General features: G+C 49.3%; 1 long non-coding RNA gene across 1 annotated transcript; it reads left to right on the top strand.

Annotated features, from left to right (window-relative positions):
* The first annotated feature begins 424 nt into the window (after positions 1–424).
* LOC131509759 (uncharacterized) lies at positions 425–5,765 on the top strand. Its single transcript, XR_009260687.1, has 3 exons — positions 425–1,306; positions 3,422–3,495; positions 5,271–5,765. It is a non-coding gene; the product is annotated as an uncharacterized LOC131509759 (long non-coding RNA).
* The last annotated feature ends 202 nt before the right edge of the window (positions 5,766–5,967 follow it).

The raw sequence follows: 5,967 nt of genomic DNA, 5'->3' as shown, positions 1-5,967 counted from the left end.
GTGGCCCGCCCACACTGAGAAGTTAATGTCGAAGCTAAAAGGCTAAAAGCGTCGTCACCTCCCTGGGCCTGGTTTCCCTGACTGGAAAATGGGGAGGACGCTTTCCTCATGAGGATCCTGGGAGGACAAAATGAACTGATAGGAGGTGCTAATCCACATATGCTGCTGTCACTGTTGTTGGGGAAAGCTGGCACGGGGCCCATGAGGAGCCCAGATGGCGGGAGAACATTTGTTTACAGAATGGCGAGATGCAGAGGCAGCAGGTGAGCAGCAGGGAGGGTGCTCCCCCAGCCCCCTGGACCTCTGTTGTCATTCCCTGTGCTGTGTTGCCATTGTCTGACCCTGTTATCCCTCCCCAGCTGGGACCTCTTTGAGGTCTGTGTCCTCAGGACCTGGCACCTAAGAAGATCTAGAAAGCATTCAATCCATGTCCTACGTTCAGCACAGGGCCTGCCTGGCATGCAGCGCACAATAATGACAGTATTGCCCCCAGGTAGGTCCCCCTCAGTGATGCAAGATGGCTGCCAAGATCCAGGCATCACAGCATGTCCAGACATGGCAGCATCCAGAAGAAGAAGAGAAGCAGAGGGATAATCTCTTCCTGTCTCCTTCTAAGGACTAAAGATTTCTTTCCTGGAAGGATCCTCAGCGGATGGTTCCCGTCATGTCTCTAGCCAGAGTTGGCTCTTCTGGCCATTCCTGCCCCATGGCTAGTGAGGGCAACAGGATGATCACGTCCATGTATGGCAATCCTTCACAGTTGAGTGGAGGTCAGTGTATCAACACGCTCAACTTCTTTCAGATCAAAATAGAAAGGTCTCAGCATCTGCTGGTTTTCTCTGTGATGATGGCATTTTCTTCCCTTTACCCATCTCAGATACTCTAGAGAGAGAGCCAAATACAGGTGAGAGGCCCGGGCTTTCTTCTCCCCAGAGGCGACCACCATTTTAATGCACATACAAAGGACCGTGAATGCACGGGCTGCCAGAAGCAGGCCCACCTTGCCAGAAGGGAGTGCTTTGACAAAACCAGGGGACGCACAGCACATTCAGCTTTCCGCTCCCAAACGAACCGCCCAAAGGGTGCCAAAAAATGCTTTTAGCACCATTTAGCGCTAAAAATATAGTATTGCGTATAGGTTTTTTTTTTTCCTCCAGAATTCCTAAGTTTGGGCAAAAATTAACTCTCTGTGTCTGCATCTTCCTGTTCTCTGTGCAGTCTGGAAATGTTACATTTCAAGGTCCGATGGACTGGCTAGAAGAAAGCCTAGGACCCGGGACATCCAGGATGGGCGGCAAAGGTCTAGGTGAGTGGGGAATGCGTGAAGCTTAGAGATCAGGTGACCAGGAGTGTAGGCCTACCTTCTGGGGCTGAAGAGAGATCATTTTACCTTTCTGGGCCACAGCAGTCCCCTGCTGGCATCTGTCCTGCCCATCACCCCAAATGGCTGCCAGCAGGAAGCAGGTGCATTATTATTCCAGGCTCCTCCCTCTCTGCATGCACACCCTTTGGCATGTAACTGCAGAACCTCCCACGAGAGGCTAAGTATATCCCCTCCCCGTGGAAGTTGGCCATGGTACTGTGACTTGCTTTGGCTGGAAGGATGTGGTGGGAGGGACCTGAAGCCTCAGAGCCTGGGACCTGAAGTTTCCACACACCCTTCTTGTGCTTCTGCCATTGACGTAATAATAAGGAAGCCCAGGTAGCTGCTGGTGCAAGGAGGGAAAAAGACACCTAAAGGGGGACCTGATATGGATCTGCTCATCTTGGAACAACTGACCTGCAAATCCATGACTTGGAATAAATGACAGGTGTGAAAACCCACTGACTTTGGGGACGGTTTGTTAGGCAGCATTACTGTAGCAGTAGGTGGCTGATACAAAGCATGATATGATTCCCTTCTGGCTGAACCATCGAAGGCAAGTTTCCTGCCACTTGTCAAAGAGTCTGAATGACATGGCTGAACCCTGAGGTGGGCCCCCTCGGCCCTTCCTGCTGGCACAGGGTTTTCTGGGTGGCTCTGGCAAATGGCTGCAAGGGTACCAGACCAAGCACCAGGGCCAAGGAAAGATAGCTTGGCAGGTAGCCACCACTTCCTATAGCCAGCCATGGCTCCCTGGGGCCAGCGTGAGCGACGGAAGAGGCCTGGGGCTGCACAGGCGAGCAAAGCTGCTGACACTTACTGCACCCCTCCCCCACTGCAACCAGGCACATGCGAAGCCCTTTCTAATCTCTAGTTCGCTTCATCCTCACCTCAGCTATTGACAGGTGGGGAAACCGAGGCACACAAGGTTAAGCCACCCTTCTGGCGTCCCACGACTGGCAAGTGGCAGAACCAGAATCCGAATCCACTCAGACTGGCGGCAGGGTTCGCTGTCCCACACCAGTTCCTGTCCCTGCCCACCTGGAGCGGGCAGTGGGGGATCCATCCCAGAGGGGCAGGCTGTTGTGCGCAGGGAGCCAGGGCCGGCACCCACACCCCTCCGAGCAGCTCTGCTTCAGGCTGTCTCATGGGTCATTTGATTTTTCACAAGGAAAAAAATTGAATATGGTGGTGGTGTTTAAAAACACAGAAGAGCAAAAAACTAATATGACTTGAATTTCATTTACCTTCTGCCTTCTCCCCCTTCTCTCCCCTCTCAGAGGCAGCTACCTTTATAAATTTGCAGCATGTCCTTCCAAAGCAACATTTGTTGTTAATAATAAGCATCGGTAAAAAATATATATACGTATTGCTGTTTTGTGTGTATTTTTATACATTTGCATGACCTTGGTCATACTTTGTCTCATTCAACTCTTGTTTTTTTCCCTCCTTGTATTATTCTATCATATAGCTTCATTTCAATTGAATTCTTCCTTCCCCTATTGTTGGACAGAAGCTTATTTCCGAGTTTTGCCATACTGAACAGTGCTGCAGTGAATGTTCCTGTACAAGCCTCCATGGGCCCAGGGGCTGGAGTTTCCCAAGGCAAAGGGTGCGCCCATTATGAGTTTGCCTCGATGCTACTAAATTGATTTCCAAAGCGTTGCACGATTCTCACACCTGCCAGCTGGATATGAGAGATTCGATTTCCCCTATCCTTGTCAGCACATCACATTGTCATATCTATGTATATTTAGTTTTACTGGTTTGATGGGTGACTTTGAATTTGATAAGTTGAATTCAAATTCTCGGATGGCTACGGAAGGTGAACTTTTTTTGTTTATCGGCCATTTATATTTTTCTCTGTCCTCCACCCAAATGTTGACTTTTTTAAAGCTTATTTGTCACTCCAAAAGAGAGATACTATAAGAAACCTATTCATATGCCCAATTTTGTCATCAATGTATCAGTTAGCTATTGCTGTGTAACAAACTTACCCCCCCCCCCCATTCTCAATGATTTACATCAGCTAACATTAATTATTTCTCATGAATCCAGGGTCAGCTAATCCAGGCTGGGCTCAGCTGGGAGTGACTGTGTCTCTCACCCTCCTTCCAGGACCCACAGGCCAGGTGAGACATGTCCCTCTCAGGGTGACAACCTTGATGTAAGAGAGCAGGTGGAATTGCCATACAGCTACTTGAGGGCTAGGCTGGGACTGGCATGCTATCATCTGTGCTTCATTGTATTGGACCAAACAAGTCACATGTCTGATTCTAAAATCAGGGTTTGAGGAATAGACTCTCCCTTTGATAGGAGGACCTACAAAGCCACAAGGGATAGGGTGTGAATGGAGGGGTGAAGAATCAAGATCATCAATGCAAATTTGTCATGGTTGTCTTTTTTTTGACTCATTGGCAGTAGCCCTCTATTCAAGGGGCACATTGATAGTTTATATTTTGATATTTTGTCTGAGATCTTCTGCTTCTGAAATAAAATTTTGAAACCCGTGTGATTCCCTCATCGTACAGATGGGAAAACTGAGGCTGAGACACGGGAAGGGACTCGCCCAGGGTCATACCTGAGTAACACACCATGTTCTAGCCCCTTCCCCTGACATTTAAGGCCCCCACCTGACCATGCTGGCCACCGCAACTAAGACAGGTCATGCGGATGTTTCGATAGATCGTTGTGAGCATTTTAGCCTATGATGAATCCTCGAGGAGTTGGTTTAGAGCCACAATTTTTACATCCAATAAAGTGAGCAATTCCAAGAGTGAGAAAAAGGAGGAAAACAAAACCCAAGACCACGGGTTTGCCGATCGTCTATTATTTTGTTAAGTTTTATGTTGTATGTAATTAGCAGATAAAATTCTGTGGAGGGTTTCATTAGCAGCCTCATCAGGTGACCACTTTCATGTGGGGAGTATTTACTGAAAGCAAATAAAGACCATTTATAAGCACCAGGAAAATGGAATCCGAAAGACCTATTGCTTCACTGCATTAAGGCACAATCACCCCAGGGAAGCAGGGCTCCGTCCCTCCTCCCCCAGAGAGAAGCTGGGGAGCCTGGTGGACAGGGCCCAGACGCTCCTGCCTTTGCCTCTCACCAGACAGGTGACCTTGACCTTGTCTCTCTGAGCCTCAGTTTCTCTGTCTGTAAAATGGGGATTGTCATATGACTTCATCCAGCGGTTTGCTCTGTGGGCTTAACGAGCTCCTGCATAGAAACCCCCAGCACGTGGGAGCAAATAGTTCGTGCTCAAAAACATGAACTTTTCTTCCTTCCTCTCTCCCTGGGTGGTCCGGGACAGCCACCCTCACTCTCTCAGGGGCCACAACACATACCCTCTGGGAGCCTTTACAGCTGTCCCCTCTGCCACCTGCCAGCTGAGCAAATTGGTGATCAACCCGGGCTTACAAACATGAGCGTGACAGGCCAGGTAGATGATACCCCTGAGGAGCTGGTGGTGGGGGCAGTGACCTGGAGTGCACGGCCTCACCCACTTGCTCCAGCTGCCACGTGAGAATAAAGGCCCATGGAGCTATTTTTTGTGGTTTTCTAGAGATTTCCCCAAATCCAATTTTGTGTGTGTGTGTGGGCAGGGGGGAGGTTGGGGGTAAAACCTTCCACTTTATAAATAGTGGTAACAAAATTCAAGTTTAAAAAATAGAAAACACAGGGGTGCCTGGGTGGCTCAGTCGGTTAAGCGTCTGACTCTTGATTTTGGCTCATGTCATGATGTCACGGTTCATGGGTTCGAGGCCCGTGTCAGGTTCTCAGCTGACAGCTGGGAACCTACTTAGGATTCACTCTCCCTCTATCTCTGCCCCTCCCCTGCTCGTTCTCTCTCTCTCTCTCTCTCTCTCTCTCTCTCTCCTCAAAAAAAAAAAAAAATTTAAATAGGAAAAACAACTTGTGTGGGCCAAAGAAACCTGCCCTCAGACCACCGTTTTTCGATCTTCTCTCAATTTCATCAATGGCAATGTTCAGTGTGTGTATCTCCACATTCCCTTCCGATCACCCTGGCAGACATTGCTAATTGCTCCTAGCACTCCTTCCCCTCGTTCCCACTCCACTCCAGCAGGACTTCATCCAGTGTTCTGGGAAGCCACAGCCAGTCATCTGGTGTTGACAGAGGAGCCCTTCGTTTTAGAGGTGGAGAAGGACTGGTTTTAGCTCACCCGTAGCCAAAGATGTGAACGTGTTAGCTTTTCTCTGGCCACTTGCCCGGGATGGACACAGATAGAAGCTAAAAGCTGCTGTGTATGCTTGGAGGTTTTTTACCCTCGTTCAAAATTATAGGTTTGGAGCTGAAGCATCTTAAAATGCGGAAGGCACAGGCAATGGCTGCAGCCCCAGCGGCCCGCCCCTACTCCCCACAGGCCCCAGAGGCAGTGGGCAAAGGGACTGCATGGGGGGGGGGGGGGCAGGGTGTTGCAAATGTATGTAAATGTAATCATTTTGCTGTTTTCAGGAACCACTGAAATGACATTTCCTATTCGTGGAGGTGGGGGGGGCAGTGCGCAGGGAGAGGGCAGATGGGAGCTCATGATCTAAATCAAAGGACAATTATCAAGGGCTGTTTCTTAGACACCCAGGT

This window comes from Neofelis nebulosa, chromosome 4, assembly GCF_028018385.1.
Source record: "Neofelis nebulosa isolate mNeoNeb1 chromosome 4, mNeoNeb1.pri, whole genome shotgun sequence".
NCBI lineage: Eukaryota > Metazoa > Chordata > Mammalia > Carnivora > Felidae > Neofelis > Neofelis nebulosa.
This window is presented reverse-complemented; position numbering and strand designations above follow the sequence as displayed.